This window comes from Kogia breviceps, chromosome 17 (genome assembly GCF_026419965.1).
Source record: "Kogia breviceps isolate mKogBre1 chromosome 17, mKogBre1 haplotype 1, whole genome shotgun sequence".
In the NCBI taxonomy this organism is placed as follows: Eukaryota; Metazoa; Chordata; class Mammalia; order Artiodactyla; family Physeteridae; genus Kogia; species Kogia breviceps.
Genome location: NC_081326.1, coordinates 70,434,159 through 70,451,462, shown reverse-complemented (window position 1 = coordinate 70,451,462; position 17,304 = coordinate 70,434,159). Strand labels below are relative to the sequence as shown.

At 42.7% G+C, this 17,304-nt stretch overlaps 1 long non-coding RNA gene across 1 annotated transcript; it reads left to right on the top strand.

Moving 5' to 3' along the window:
• Positions 1-414: 414 nt before the first annotated feature.
• LOC136792932 (uncharacterized) lies at positions 415-6,132 on the top strand. Its single transcript, XR_010837553.1, has 3 exons — positions 415-461; positions 5,233-5,851; positions 6,022-6,132. It is a non-coding gene; the product is annotated as an uncharacterized lncRNA (long non-coding RNA).
• Positions 6,133-17,304: the final 11,172 nt, after the last annotated feature.

Here is a 17,304-nt window from a genome sequence, read left to right as displayed (position 1 = left end):
TGCCGCGGAGCGGCTGGGCCCGTGAGCCATGGCCGCTGAGCCTGCACGTCCGGAGCCTGTGCTCCGCAGCGGGAGAGGCCACAGCAGTGAGAGGCCCGCGTACCGCAAAAAAAAAAAAAAAAAAAAAAAAAAAAAAGAAAAGAGATAAATCAACCTGCCTATGCATTGTGAGCAGCAGTGTCAGAAATGATAGCCATTGACAGAAGGACGTCTCCTGTGACAACATGTGGAGTAGAAAAGATGTTCCCATTTAGTTCAAATTCAAGACTTCCAAACAATGTGTCTGTAGAGAAAGACAGTGTTCATCGAATCTGGTGGCATATTCACTGGTATATAATATATTTCAGAATACCGTTCTTGAAGGAAGGCTACTTTATCACATCTCTGCATCCACTTTTCAACTTCCCCTGCCAACCACCTCTATGAATTTGGAGTCAGTAGACACGTGAAACCTGGTGCAGGTAAGCAAATCCTTGGGACGTGCCAAAATCCAGACCTAAAATTGTGCTGAAGGATTTCTGCTCCCTAGGTCAAATGAGAGCCTGGGAATGGATAGAGAGAATCCTGGGGTGAGGAGTAGGACATGGCAGCACTTGTAGAGATTTGGGGTCTCCAAAATGTTCAGAGGCTGGAAAAAGCATTCCTAGAAAAACCTGTTGACCTTGATTTCAGAACAGCTTTATAGGAACTGAAGAGATGGGCTGGAGGCATCTGTTTAGCTGAGTCTTGTAAATTGTTAGTCTGTAGTCTAGAGACCAAGGTGCCTATCTCATCTTTGGGGACTGATGCTAAGATACCCTCGTAGCTGAACCGGAGCCCCACTGAATGGGCAATGGAAATTTGCAATCTACTCAAGAGGGATCTAACAGCCAGAGAGAGAAAATGCTGGAGAATCGCCTGATTCTCCAGATACTGTCAGTTCTCATTATTCGTGGTAGTTATTTTCTAGACAAAGATGCAAACACTGAATTAGCAAATGCTGAAATGCTGCTGCTCTGGCCACAGTATTTTCATTCACCTATCAATATATAACTTTGTTTTATTTGTGTTTGCATTTAAGGACACCTTATCTAGTACACAGTGTTCATTCGTTAACATTGTACTAACAGGTGAACAAGATAATAATAGACGGAGAAAGGGCTATAATGAAACAGTTAATACATTAAAAATGCATTGAGTTAAAGAAAGGTTGGAGTCTGAATCCTGAAAGCTTCACCCAATTCTAGGCAAGATTGATAATAGAAAAGACACACACCAAGCCAAAGTCTGAGAATGTACTTTGTTTTTGAATCTCGGGGATAAAGAGAAAACATTTAAAGTTTCCATACAGAAAGAACAATAATTTAAAAAGATTAAAAAGGATCAAACTGGCATGGAACTTTTCATCCACAGTCCTAAAGTAGAACATAATAGAATAGCACTGTGAGACTGCTAAGAGAATGAGTTTTGACCCAAGATTTCTACCTCTAACCAAGATGATATTTATCTGTTGGTGTGAAAGATGTTTGCAGGTACCTAAGGATTCAGGGAATGTATCACCTACACCTCCCTGAGGAAAATACTGAAGTACAGACTCTAATCAAAGAAGAAATGAATATAACAAGAGATCCCAAGACAGGAGAAATGGGAGGGAAGGGTGAGAAGCAAATAAAGATAGAAGTAGAGATAGAGATACATAATCATCAAAGTCTTGGAATGCACAGCATACATACCAAAGACCAATTCCTGAAATAGAAGTCACATTCTATAAGACAAAATGGTTAAAACTGGAAGAACCAAACTCCTTCTGTCAATAAAACCCTGAAGATGTGTGATAGATCAGAAGGCAGAAGTAAAAGTATTTCTAAATTCTTATTACATTGGGGTAAGAAATCAGCAATGGGCAGGTGAGTTAAAGAATGTTGCATAGGAGTAAAAACTGATATCTTATTTAAATGCAACCATAGAAGAATAGTGATTCTGAGCTTCAAGAGAGGGGAGGTAATTGGTAGTGGTATCAAAAAGGCCAGCATAAATTCTAAACTAACAAAGTGGAAAAATAAGGATGTGTAGTAACTAGAACAGACCAGGAACAAGAAATAAAAGAAAAACCTGGAAATAACCATATGCAATAAATAATAAATACAAAGAATGTGAAAGGAATAAATCATATATAGTTGTTATACTACCTGTGAATGACACAGGCTGCCAAACTTGTTTAAAAATAAAAGCCATCTCCATCTTCTTGACAAAAATGAATTTAAGACAAAGTAATAGATAAAATTGAAAATAGAAAAGATGTATAAGCATATACCAGGCACACAATAAGAAAGTCAAAGTAGCAACATTAGTGCTACATATACTGGAATTAATTTGCATGTTGTATACATATTTATAAATAATATGCGTGTATATATATTTCCCTATGTTCTTTGAATATATATTATACATTTTTACATATGTCTAACAACCATTTTCAAAAAGTGATCATATTTGTGACTATGAAAAAGCTTAAGAAATTCAAAAATAGAAATTTGACAGACTACATGCTGTGATCAAAATCATCACTATAAATAATTAATAAAAAAGAGCGCCCCAAATTATCAACTGCTTAGAATTTTTAAAAACCTGGTGATTGCCACCGAAATTACATACTATCTAAAAAACCATGAAAAGGAGAGAACTTTATATCAAAGCCCAGGGGGGCACAACAAAATCAATATACAGAGAAAATTACAGAGCCTGTAAGGGCATTGTTTTGTAAGAAGGAAGACAAAATATAAAAGAAATTAAGTCTCTTCTTCGGAAATCAGGACCAATAACAAACCAAAAACTCTGAATGAAGAAAGACTTATTCAAGTAAAAACTGAAATTAATGAAATATATATAAAATATGTATGTTTTAGAACAAATATCAAAAATCTGATTCTTTGAAAAGATTAATAATATAAATAAGTGCCTTATGAGGCTGATTAAGGAAAAAAGAAACAAGGTAAAATATTCATGGTTCAAAATGAAACGGGAGGTTTAAACACATATAAAGGAGATTTTTAAGAATTACAAGTTAATAATATGTGTAAATCTATAGCAAATAAATAAACATGTAAACAAGCCTGGAAAAATGGATATCTTCCAATCAAAATACAAACTGCCAAAACTACTTTGGAAGAAAGAGAAATCTGAACAGATTAATTACCAAAAAAGGATTGGAAAAGTGATGAAAGATATACCCTTAAAAAAAGGGATGAGGGCCAGATGGGTTTGCAGAGCTCTATCTGATCTAAAGAACATTTATTCCCAATGCTATTTAGAAACTTCTGACAATACAAGAAAAATGAAAGGCTCAACCATGCAACTCTTAAGCCAGCATAACCTTAATAATAAATCCTGCAAAATTCTGAAAAAAGAAACAACAATGGCAATAATTACAAAAACTATAGATCAATCTTCTTTATTATTTGGGAGGCCACAACTTTAATATTAACTAATAAGATCATGCACTATGACCTGGCAGGGCTTATTCCAAAGATACTCTATTAAGAAATCTCTTAATATGGGAATAATGAAAATCTTTAAGGCCAGTGTGAGTTCAGCACGGACTCTGCACCAGATAATCTGCTAAATGATTTACATGTATTTACACAATTCCTCTCTCATGTAATCCTGTTTGGTTTTCATAATCATAATTAGCATTGAATTTTGAAGATAAGAAACCTAAGGCATTAAGAAGAGAAGTTAAACTTCCATGATCACACAGAGTAAGTGGTAGGGCTGGAAACCTCATCTGGGAAGTATTGTTTCTCAGTCCTGTTCTTAACCCCTCCACTACAGAGCTGCATGTTGGGGGCAGGAAGAAGGTAGGGTAAGAACATAGGAACAGATGCTGGAAAGGAATTTGATAAAAGTTGGTAGCTATTATGATTATAGCTAAGAAAAATAATATTAGAAACTAGGTAATGACTCAGTATTGATAAAAATCTACTCATAAACGTAATTCTCAAATAGTGAAACTCTGAAGCTGTTTCTCTTAAAATCAAGCACAAGATGAGATGTCCATTAACTCCATCAATATTCATTATTTTTGTAGTTCTTGCAAATGCAATATGACATGAAATAATACTAGCTTAAACACTGTAAGAATCTAAAAAAGAGTGGACATATGTATACGTATAACTGATTCACTTTGCTGAACACCTGAAGCTAACACAACGCTGTGAAGCAACTCTACCCTGCTAAGAAATAAAAATAACAAAAATCCTCAGGGACATTGCTCCAGCGGTTCTAAACCTCAGCCTTACATCGTCATGATCGACCTGCCCCTCTAGCATCAGGACCATTGGCATAAAGACAGAGTATCACCTTCCCTGACCACACTCCCTCCTCCAACACCACAGTGCTTCATCTTTGCACCAGAATACGTTAGAGTGGCTGTTACACATTTGTGATTCTTCAGTCTCTTTCCACCCATTTACTCTTCACCAAAACCCAAGCTGGCCAGCCCTCTGCCCAAAATGCTCATCCTCAACTGAGACTCCTTCTTATCTGCAAAGCAGCACATGACAATATATGTCTGAGAATATATATATTCTCCTTCTCCCAATAGACATACCTTAGTCACAGACCAAGTTCAAGCTATACCCTCTTCTACAAAAACATGTAAAAATATACCTGTGAACTACACTAAGTGAAATGAGTGGGTAAAAATATGTTAGATAATCAGATGTAGAAAATTATGTGATCATAGAAGTAGAATATGGGAGGCTTGTTCCACTAATTTTTTCACTTTCCATATTCTCAGTAATGAGCTTTACTTTATGTTTACTTTAGTCATGGGGGAAGTAATAAAAATGTATGAAAGATAAAAGCCACTCAATGTGTGAATAGTAAAGTATTGTGTGTACATTAGGTGCCATATACCCAAGTTTTATTGCAGCTATTCTTTATAATAAGCCTGCAAGATAACTATTACACCAACTTTATGAATCAGCAAATTGAGGTTCAGTAGAATTCCCTCAGGTGATATGGACATTTGTTTTCTCTCTGAAATCACTCCCTTTTACTGGGAATGTCATAATTCTTTGGAGGAAATTATTCCCCCAGTCCAACTAAATGCTATCAGGACCACCGATAATCTTGCTCATCTGGCCAGTTAATTGGTCCAGGGGTGGGCATGTGACCTGTGTTGAACCAATCAGACTCTTTTCCTGAGATATTTGAATTGCTACTATGGAGAGTACGCTAATCTCTCTCTAGGGGCCAACCTGTGAGCTGCGAGGTTCTGCGAAGTTCAGAATCCATTGTCCCTGGCAGGATCCGACTTACAGGAGGATCACATGAAACCCAGATTCAGGGGCAGAAGACAAAGGAGAGAGACCTGGCAGCACCCACACGTGTGACTTTCTCTGAGGCTCAGTTCTCCAGGGTGGGGTATCCAGCGGTCTTTCTCTGTGCCTCAGGTAGATCAGACTGGCTTGAAAAAGCCATATGCAGTTCGACACGTAAGTGGAGAGCCAGCATTCGAACCTCTTTCCGAACCCCCATCCTATATGCAACCCGAGGCCACCTCCCACGAATGGCACAGGTGAACACAGAACTCCGGGACAGAAGGATGGAGTCATTGCAGTTACAGGTCACTGACCTTCAGATCAGTACCACCCCCTCTGGCCTGGGCTTTTAAGACGTGATTTAGGCCACTCATGTTTCATAAACACTGACCTCAAAACTGGGCTCCCACTCTCAGGATTACATTAGCTTCCCAACTGAAGTTCCTGTTCCTTAGGTCTTCCTGCCTTCTCTGGCTCAGGAGACGGAGGGCTGTTTTTGACTGCAGAGCACAGAGTAGAGCAATGAGGCCTCAGCTGGGGAGAGGGAGGTAAGATGAGCCCTAAGAGTTGCTCTATGATTTCTCAAGCCTCAGAAGCTTCTCTTTGGTCTGGCCTGGATCCCTGCCAAGCGTGGGGTACTGGCCTGTAAGTACAAGAGGCCCCTGCCCTCACCTGTCTCTCCACCACTCACTCTCCACTCCTGCCCTCACTTCCCAAGCTCTGCAGCTTCCAGATCAAGTGCCAGAAATTTTCAATCTTCCCTAAGAAGAAGCTGAATGATTCAGCAGAAGCATCAAGCATTTGGAAAAATTGAGCAAATGTAAGTTCGACCTCAGTTTCTTCCAGTGACCAGTCACTTGACCTTGAATAAGTTACTAGCCTGCTTTAGGTCTATTTTCTTCTCTAGAAAATAGTATAGAGTCAAGCTGCTAAAAATATATCAAGGACTTAGCACTGGGAGATTCCCCTCCTCTCTGTTCCTTTGTTTCTGCCTGGAATGTATTATGTTTTCGAGAAACATTTGTTGAATGAATGAACGTCTCTGCTTGACATTGCCCTGCATGACCATTAAGAGGGTAGCTCTGACTATTGCCCTGAATTCTATGCTCCTTTGTATGATATTTATTGAGTATATACTGTGTACTAAGACCAGTGTTATGTGCATTCTTTCTCTTCATCTCTGAATTCCCCCATCACCTTAAATAATAATAGCTAATGTGCTCCAGGAGGAAAGCAAGTGCTAAGGAGAGAGAAGCTGCCCTAACGCAAGACAGTTCAGTGAAGAGAGGAGACATCTCCTCCCTGATCCCCACTACCTACACCTGGCAAGATGGAGAAGTAGCACCCCTGACAGACAATCTCTGTCAGTAGTGTCCCTGCCCTGAGCCTCTGCTTCCTTATTCCTTGGAGCTGCTGTGAGGAGTCAATGAGAAGATGACTAGATACAGTAAGCGCTCCATTACTACTCCATCACAGTCCTGCTGTCACGACTGTTGCATCTGTGGAATGAAGAAAATCATGGAAACCAAGTAGCAATTTAATTTAGTGACAAAGAAAATCTATGTCTCACTTCCCTTTGTTTCATCCGTCTTGCTTTTCCTCCCTTCAGGGCTAGTTGCCCCAGGCTAACTGGAGGCATGTTTAGAGAATACTAAATTGATTTCCTTAATGTACAAAACAACTAACCTTTTTGAGTTGTCGATCACTGATAAGAGGGCAGCTTCACCAAATTTGTCTATTATGGACTGAGATCTGGAGAGGAGAACCATGTTTTTGTTGAGCCTTGTCTTGAATTTCATGATCTGTGCTGATATCCATTCCAGAGACTTGACTTCTCATAGGAGTCAGTCAGAAGAACTCCAGATAACTCTGAGAAGGCCTCATGGGAATCGGAGCGATTAGGTCCACTCTGTGATCTGTGTCTCTAGGTTCCGGAGAAAAAACTCTCTGATCTATAGCAGGAAGTGGTCCTAAGGACACAGTGTGTGCTGCAAACCTGGAATGCATTTGGTCCCTGTTTCACCTTGCCTTTGACTAGAGAGGATCTACATACATACCTGAAGGGATGGAGGCTCTCCTCAGCCGGGTGGCCAAGGGTAAAGTGATTTCAGGTATAGAATCAATGGGACACTATGCTACTCACACAAGGTCTAGAACATGACATTCAGGCCCAAGTATTACATTTGTTGGGGAATACACAGCCAAGGACTTCATCCAGAGGATGGAGAGGGAGGTATAGGAGGAACCTGGAAAGTGGAAGTAATTAACATAAAGAAAATAAATCCCGGGAGCCTGTTAAGGTTTAAACTATCTTAACAACCATTATGGGAAGATTGGTGTGTTTGTTTTAGGTGCAACTGATGCTGATCGGTGGTCTTGGCCTGGCCCCATAAATAAGATTTGATAAGATGCCAGTCAAGAAATTCAGGCAAGGCTTTACTGGGGCTCCTGCTGCCGGAGGACGGAGTAAGGACAAGTAACAGGCTCCTTGCTGGCTCCCTGAAGGGTGGGGGGTGAACGGGTTCCTTATGTGGGGTGAGGGTAGGGGTGTGTCCAGGGGTGGGGCTGGAGGGGTGGCTTAGGTGTTTTGCCCACCCCTTAGGTGGTGTGGAGTGCAGGGGGCACGCACGGTGCCCTGCTTTTGCTCCAGACACCCAGTTTTTGCTCCCAGCTCTTCAGAAGTGGCAGTTGGATTTGTTTGTTTGTTTGTTTTTGTATCTTTTGTCCATAATTTGCCCCAACTGCACATGCACGCAGTTATTTTTAGTCCCTTATAGATTCTTTGTATTTTGTTGCTGGAGGAGACTTTGGTCCAGGTGCAAGCACTGCAGCAGTGCAGCAAAGGGTCCCAGCTCCCTGGTCCTAGCCTGTCTCACAACCAGTGTAGATTTAGGGTAAAAGGATAGAACAATGGGAGAAGAAGTTTGCCTCATTCTCAGGAGGCTATTTCCTCCTTCATAATTGTCCAGGAATGGATTGGGCTGCTTCAAGAAGTGAGTTTTACCCATGGAGGTGTTTAAATATAGTAACAGGTAGACAGCAAAGGACTAGATAGGATTCAGACACCACTTGAGGATAGAATCTTACATTTCCTTTCCATTTCACAGCATCTGTGAATCTACAAACCCACTAACCACTCACCCCACCCCCCCACAACCCACATACCCATGCCAACATAGAAAGAAGTTTTGTTATTTAGTGTGCCAGAGAACTATTTGCTGTGATAAATTTAAGGTCATAGATATATACAGATATATATATATATATATATTGACTGATATTATTATCTCAGAATCCAGTCATGGTTCCTGGAAATTGTAAGCTCTCCCAACCCTGTGCTCAATTTTCTGAGACATGTCCACTCATAACGTCCTCTGCCTCCGGCTCCTGGGTCCTTTCCCTCCTTGCCTTTGACCCTTAAAAATCTGAATATTGAACTTGGCCATGCTTTACCTTCCCCTAAAGGAACACACTGTCACAAAGAGAATTAGTGATCAATGTAGACTTTACTAAAGATGGAAAGAAGGAGAAAGGAGTTAGAGGGTCTTCCCTTTCCTCCCAAAGTCCTTCTCTGGCCACCCCTCCATGGATGATCACTGTCCGATGCAGTCACCAGCTGCCTCCTTTCTCCTTGGTTTTCAAGAAAGAAATTCAAAAATTTTCTCCATCCGTTATGCAAAACGACTTTCCCTTCCTAGATAACTTTGGCAACCAATTCCCAGGTCACCGCAAAGTGGGAGTCTGGGCTGGGCTCGGGACCTGCCTGTATTCTATGTATCACATCACTTATAAAGCATTCCTTCCCAATAAAGATAATGTTTTACTTACCAGAATTTCACAGGAATCAATAAGTTAGCTCCTGCTGCGTATTAGTGTGTGGGTGAGTGTATGTGCGTGTGTGTATGCTGGAAAGGTTTTCCAGGATTTTTAATGAAGTTCGAAACTGTTTGCAAAAGATCAAGGAGGACATTATTAACTGAACCTGAACTGGCAGCTACTGAGATCTGAGGAGATTTATTTCGTAGGTAAGCAATAATCTCTTAATAAAATCTTGACTGATGCGTGGGTGAATTGGGCAGGCGGCAGACAAATGAAACGAGGGTAAAATTAAAATGTCAAAGGTACATTGAATGAAATGAAACAAGTGCGTGGTGGTGGGAGGACTTGGAGAAATCTGAAGAAGTTCAAACTCAGGGTTTTCAAGGAGGAAACAAACCTGAAAAATCCAACGTGAATCGGGCGATTCACGCCAAGGAAAATTGGCAAATTCTGCTTCTTGCTTTGGGGGAAAACTTAGCAAACTGAAGAATCTAGAGGAGAAACCAAGATGTTGGAGAGTTTGGAAGCCTGATTCTGCCAGGGAGCTGAATGCCCAGAGGATATTGGGCTTGAGAAAGCCCGAGATAGTGACGGTCCCTGAATTCAGGGCAGGGTAGGCTGTCAGATGGAAGATGATGGAGGACTGTTGACCTTCCCAGAAGCAGAGACAGGAAAGAGAGGTCTTAAACCCAACCTCTAGAGAGAACGGGAGCATGATGAGAACGAGCGAGGTAGACCAGTTGAACACGACACGGCACAGAGGCACTAGGGCTCACTCAGGCCACAACTAAATCCAGGAAGCAGCTGATCAGCTCCTGCCCATTTTGCCCTTTAGGAAACTAACCCTCTGCTTATAGATCTTCTGATTTTTCAAGAGAAGCCAGAGAGGTAAAATCTCTCTATTTCTATTGCTGATAATTCATGTTAAACATGACACCTTCGGGCAATAAAACAAAATATCTCTAAGGGCCATGGGCATCTACTGTACAACTTTGATCGAAACTGCAGAACCCTTAAGAGTTAGGTTTGTGTTCGACATAAAGGACTGAGTTCTAATGATTTGAGAGGCTCAAAATGAGCACAAGCTTACTGGCTCTTGGGGTGGGGGAATGGGCTCCCCTATCACGAGAGATATTTAAGCATAAGGGTACTAGATTTAAAATGTTGAAATGTTGGATGGGGTGACTTTTTATCAAACCCACTCTTTAGAATTAAAATGCCTGGATCTGTCCCCAAAGAGTCCTAGAGTAGGTATGTTGCAAGGCAAGACACCAGTGCATTGTAGGACTCCAGGTGATTCCGATGCAAAGACAGGAGCACAGGGTGTTCTATTTGAGGACCACCAGGTTTCCATCCTCCTGAGATCCGATATAGATGTGGAGCAATGAGGAGACTCAAGAAACTGGAGCTGGATGATTGGGAGAACTGACCAACACACACAGACGAGTATACGTCCCCCTTCAGTAATACACATCAGACTAGTATACGTTCCCCTGCAGTAATACACATCACACTAGGTTAATGTCTCTTATTTGGGTGATTGTTTGTCACAGGGCATGTAGGATTATTTCTTTAGTGTCTATCTCCTCTGCTTGAACGTAAGCTGCGTAAGAGGAGGGGATTTCTTAGCCTTGTACACCAATAGTCCCACTGTGACGCCCCAGCTGGGAGCCCCTTCTCTGTCTCCAGATATTTTAATGGCTTGTTCCCTCCTTTAATTCAAGTCTCTGCTTGAACATCCTCTTTTTAGAGTTACCTTTCTTATCCACAAACTTCAATATGGTGGCCTCTGTCATTTTCTACCACTTTATCTGGCATTAACTCTCCTAGGAGGATTAGGACCAACATGGTTTATATACTGAATTGTTTGTTAGTTTGATGTCTATTTCTCCTTCTGAATGTAAGAAATTTGACGGCCCTGTTCTCTCTCTCCTGAGCCTGCAACACACAACACAGTACACCTGAGATGCTCAATAAATACGTGTGGAATTAAAGAACATGCAAAGACTGGAAATCATGAAAGGATCCAGCAGGTTCACTGAACAGACGTGACTCCAGTGTGCCTGGACCCAGGGAGAGCAGCTGTGTGCAGAGTGGTGCAAAACGTGTAGGACACCTGGGGTCAGATTATGATTTTTCTTTTAAACCAAGGTAAGGAGATTGGACACCACTCTGGAGGGAATAGGCGGCCGGGAATAATTTGACCAGATGTGACTCCATTGGAAAGATCCATCCAGAAAATAAGAAGAGGACTCTTACATATCTTGTTGCAGAGGTTATCATTTGTGAGATAGTGGAGGCCTCTGAATGCTGGAAAATGGGGCTCTCGGGCTCTTTCTGGAGGAGACTGTGGTTCCGTATCGGTGTTTTCTAGCACTAAAGGCCCATTAGGCTGCCTTAGTCAGGTTGGAAGTCCAATCTTTTCCAGCAGAACTTGGGAACAGTTCCTAAGTTACACCCACACGTAAACTGATCCAAAATATTGACACCATGAGACTGGTTTGAACATCACTCAGGATCCACTGTTGTCCAGACAGATGGACCAAATCCTGTACCATGAACTTGGGCAGGGAGGAAAATGAAGCCCTGTGATGGCCTCCATTGGCTCGCCTGTTTTCAGGCAGGCAGAAAAAGACAGGGGAGGCTTCTGAGCCAATCTAAGGGCTGAGTGGGCAGCTCTCTTGGTTGGCCGTGTCAGCATGCACCCGCCTCAGTTCTACCCCCTGACCCTCTGCCTTCTGAAGGCTCAGCCTTCCCAGATCAGAGCTCTGGGGACCAGGACAGGTAGGGTCTCTGGGAGTCAACTTGCTGCCCCCAGCCCAGTAACTAGGATTCCTAAGGTAAGCCTCTGATGCCTGGGGCCTCTCCAGTACCCGGTGTGCGTCTTCCTCGCTGAACTATGGGAGGCCCTGTCGTGGCCACAGGACCTCTGCACAGAGAGCAGTGTGCTTGGCCAGTGCTCTGATCTTTAGCCTGCTTGCTCTTTGCCTTAAGACCCCTAGGTAGCCACCTCCCCCTGAAAACTTTTACCAGCTGGGAAAAGAGCCCTTGAACACACGCCCCAAGGCAACTTAGGGACTGGTGTCCTGCTCTCTCCCCTGTTCCCATCCTGCTCTGCTTCAGACCTCTTAGAAAGTGGCACAAGCCTGGGTGGAGGGGTGGGGACAGAGAGGTTGAGGTCAAGACACATCAATATTAAAGAAGTGGCAGAAAAGGGGTGGGGACAATGATAAGAATGCCGCTGTGAATGCCACCTCCTATCTCTGCACACAGAGGCAGCTGTGTCGTTGCAGGAAGGAAGACCAGATGTCAATGTCACTATTTTCAATAAACAGAGACAGGTGGAAAGGAGGCTGGGAAGGCTGATTGACTTGCTGAAGTCAGCTGCTGAGTCAGGACACCATCCCCTGTCTCCTAACCCCTAAACCAGGGTATTTTCCTGTCTACAGTGTTGACTCCTCTCTGAGGGTCTGGAAAGCTCCTTTTTCTTCCTTTTATGTATTTTAGAGTTGAAAACCTAACTTTACAACCTAGCTCTGTGACTTCGGATCTGAATGAGTCTTACCTCATCGAGCCTCAGTTTCCTCATCTGTAAAGTGGGAACTAATAATAGCTATCTCATAAGGTGTGCAAACAGGACAAAATACTGTAGGTCCAAAAGCTATGTTATTAGAACACAATAAATAGGCAGGTGATTATGTTATTGGAGCAAAGATCCCCCAACCCCTCTTTTTGTCATTACTGGTTGCCATATGCCGGGCAGCTATGTAGACTGTGGGGTGGGTGGGAGGCATCTGGGCCACATTCTGCACCATAAAGAAAACTGAGTGTCAAGCTGTATGACCTAGCTTGGTGCTGAGCCAGTAGAATTTCCTTCCTGTGAAACAAGTACTGAAGAGATCATGGATAATGTCTAGGCCAGACACGAAAAGACAGGAAAGATGGACCAAGAGAGATGAAGAGATGCAGAAAGAACTGGAATCACCTAAGATTACAGCCAGTCCCCATGAAAAAATTCCAGCAATGGAATCACAGAATGCGGGAGCTCTAAGGGATTTCAGAGTAAGTGGTTCAAGGTTGAATTTCTAGCCGTCCCTCCAGGCTGAGAAAGTGAGCACATGCATACCAGTCTCTAGTCAACTGTGGCTGAGGAGTCAGTTTTATCAATGACCTATAGCAAATGATGGCATCAGGAATCAAGTCCGGCTTCATCCATCTCCATAGACTGAACTATTCCATTTCGATTGCAGGAAAGTTGCCTTTTTTTTTTTTTTTCCTTAAGAAAAGAATCAGGTATGGGTGCTGGAGGGGTGAATCACTGAGAATCTACAGCGAGCCAGCCTCCAATAGGTATTTGCATATACTGTTTCCTTCAGTGTTCAGAACATTCTATTCCGGCCAGGCTTCTTGTTCCCTGTGTTAGAAGTAAAGTAACAGAGTCTAAAAAGAGGCCCAGTATCTTGCATCAAGTGGCACCAGCGGAAAAGTGATGGAGTCCGCTTCAACCCAAGTCCCCTGGCTCCAAATCACCATGTTCTTTTCACTGCCTGGCACTGCACAGCAGAGATTTCAAGCATTGTCTACAGGAAAGTAAGTCATTTGGGTCTCAGTTATTCCTGATATGCCTCTTTGGGGGGAGTAGACATTCACTGTTTTGCCTGCCTAGGAATTATTATGTCTTTTAATCTGGTAAGAGTTTTTTGACTTCGCTTTAAGATGGACATGGGGTGCTTCTCTGCTCTTGGGTTCAGGCTCAGTGAGACCATCAATCAGGTTTTCCTACCCTCCCTTGTCCCAGGTATGGACATGTGACCCAAGTTCTGCAATGTCTCCCTCTCTCCCTAGAGTTTGAAGTTGAAGTGGAGGGGCTAAAGAATGAGAGAGAGCTGGAGCTAAAGCTTCCTAATTAGAAAGTCCAAAGAGACTATCCCCATGGGACCACATGCTGCAATGAACGTTCGCCTGTGGTCCCAACACAACTGTTAACAGCACTCCCTCTCACTCTCCACAGTGAAAGGTTGAGACGATAAATTATATAATCACTCTAACTGCCATCCCAGGTCCCACAGCCAGGTGCCTTCTGATGTCTGGACATCCCCCTTGATTACATAAGCTGTCTCATGCCTCTCCAATAAATTAGTTTTGCATAAGTGAATCAACTCTGTGTCTTGCTTGCAATAATAACAAAGGCTTGCATTGCGTCTCTTGAAATGATTCACCAATATGAGCTTGTGTGGAAGAGGCCCTTAATCATCAGGTGGCTAGGGTTTTAACCAATAATACTCAGCCTCCTTTTCTAACAATGCCCGTGCTCACTCAGTGGGCTTGTGGACAGGTGTCCACAGGAGCACGGACAGAAGTCATTCTTGAAAGCATGACTTCCCTTCACCTGGGTGGACCCAGTTCCCGCCATCACTCAGTGCAGAAGTAACCAACCGCGAGGCTTTTTGTGGTGCTGTTCTTTGAAAGGCTCAGCCAGGCTTAGCTGATGAAAATGAATTGCGTTCGTTTTGGTGAGATGGGAATTTGTCCTCACTGGAACTGATGTCTATCCAGATTTGATTTTGCTTTCCCAGTTTCTGAGGCTTACCCAGTCTGTGGACTTGCCGAATGCTTCGTACACTGCTCTGGTATATCAAACCAAGGAACAGCTGCCACTGCAGCGAGACAGGACAATAGAGGGCTGCCTAATTGCCCCAAAGCAAGCGCATAGCCTTATAAAGGGAATGGGGGTGGGGGTCCTATCTATAGCCTTGGAGGAAGCATGAAGACAACATCTTGTAAGGATGGGGGCTTTCTGGCATGTGTGAGAAAGGTTGAGATGATAAATTACGTAGTCACTCGAACTGCCACCCCAGTTCCCACAGCTTGTTGAACCCGCAGCCAATGTTTGGAGCTCTTTTTCTCATTGACAAAATAGAAGGAGGTAGGAACTAATGGACCAATGTGGAAATAACGCAGTTCCAATGCTCCTAAGGACTTGCTTACAAGTTTTGGCCTCCCATCCTGCAATGAAGGCTTGCATTGTTTTAGAAGTCTCTCTACCCGTTTCAACCAGGATCCCAACAGAAACAGCCCCCACACAGACTAGGATCATTCTAGTTGAGCTTATTTACAAGACGACTATAACAGCATTGTGGGCAAAGTATAGCGGAGCCGCGGGGAAGGTGACGGAGCTCAGGGCCAACAGCATGGGAGCTTCTCTCACCTGGAAGCTCAAGAAAACAAAAGGGGATGAAAACTAGGAGAGTGATCCCTGCAGAAGCGGCCATTTTGAGAGAAGCCATGACTTTCTGTTGAGAGGCACAGTCAGCCAGAGGCTCTCTCATAGGGATGGAACCAGACAGATAAACATGCTGGCTGCACTCTCTTCTCTCCCCTACAGCCCTCTCCCATGGGGCTCATTGGCCAAATTCCGAAGACGGTCAAAGGCATTAGATCCTTTGATATGCAACCCATTAGGGCAGAGAGCAGTATGGAGAACTGGTCGCTTGTAACTGGAGAGATAAACAGGAGATATTCAGCCCAGGACCCAAATAAAGAAGGGGAAAACTATTATAATGAATCACTAGCTATGAATCAGTATTTTTTTAAGTCAATTGTATTTCTATATACCAGCAATGAGCAATCAAAAACTAAATGGAGGGGGCTTCCCTGGTGGCGCAGTGGTTGAGAGTCCGCCTGCCGATGCAGCGGACGCGGGTTCGTGCCCCCGTCCGGGAAGATCCCACGTGCCGTGGAGCGGCTGGGCCCGTGAGCCATGGCCGCTGAGCCTGCGCGTCTGGAGCCTGTGCTCCGCAACGGGAGAGGCCACAAGAGTGAGAGGCCCGCGTACCGCAAAAAAAACAAAAACCAAAACAAACGAAATGGAGGCACATATAACAACTAAACAACTTCAGGTACATAGAAATAAATCTAGTTAAAAATGGATGAGACCTCTGCACACAAAACTATAAAATATTATTGAGATGAACTGAAGAAGACCCAAAAGAATGGAGAGATATACAGTTGACCCTTAAACAACTCAGGGGTTAGGGGTGCCAACCTCCTGCACAGTGACAATCCCTGTGTAAATTTACAGTGGTCCCTCCATATCCATGGTTCTGCATCCATGGATTCAGCCAACCGCAGATCGTGTAGCACTGTAGCACGTATTTATTGAGAAAAATCCACATATAAGTGGACTTGCGCAGTTCAAACCTATGTTGTTTAAGGGTCAACTGTGTCATGTTCAAGGTTTGAAAGAATTAATATCATTAAGCCAATATTGTATTATCCACAGTTGGTCTATGGATTTCATGCTATTCTAATCAGAATTCCAAAAATTTTCAATGGAAATTTCAAGCTGATTCTCCCTTTTACATGGAAACGCAAAGAGACAAAAAATAGCCAAGACAGTCTTAAAGAGTGAAATTGGAGGATTTACACTACCCAATATAAATGCTTCTCCTAAAGCCACATTAATGAAGACAGTGTGGCATTGGTGCAAAGGGCAGACAAATATATCACTGGACCAGAATAGTGTCCAGAAATAGACCCAGTTAAAAAAGGACACTTCATTTATGACACAGGTGACACTGCAGAGGAGTGAGTAATGGACAGTTTTTTCAATAAATAGTGCTGCATCCACTGAAATTCATATGGAAAAAAACCTAATTTTAACCTCTATTTTGTCTCCTAAAAAAAAAAAATCAGTTCTATGAGGTTTTTAGATCCAATGTAAGAGCTTAAGAAAAAAGCTTCTAATTAACTCAAAAGGGATCATGGACCTAAACGTAAACATGCAAAATTATAAAACTTCTAGAGGAAGCATGGGAAAAAATCTGCATCACCTTGGGTTTAGTGATGAGTTTCCAGATACAACACCAAAAATTATTGTAAAATTGAAAAGTTAACTTTATTAGGAAAGAAAAATGGATACACTGGACTTTACTAAAATTGAAAAGTTTTGCTCTGTGAAAGACAATATGAAGAGAACAAAAAGAGAAGTTAGAGAAAATAATGAAAATCGCCTATCTGATAAAGGACTTATATGCAGTACATGGTACAATTTATATTCCAGAGCTCCCTACAGGATCAGGCTGGGGGTAGGCTTTTCCTGAATCCACATCCTTGCTTAGCTTCTCTCTCTGACCCAGAACTTTCCCCACATTTCTTCCCTCACTTCCTTATTGGTTTCTCC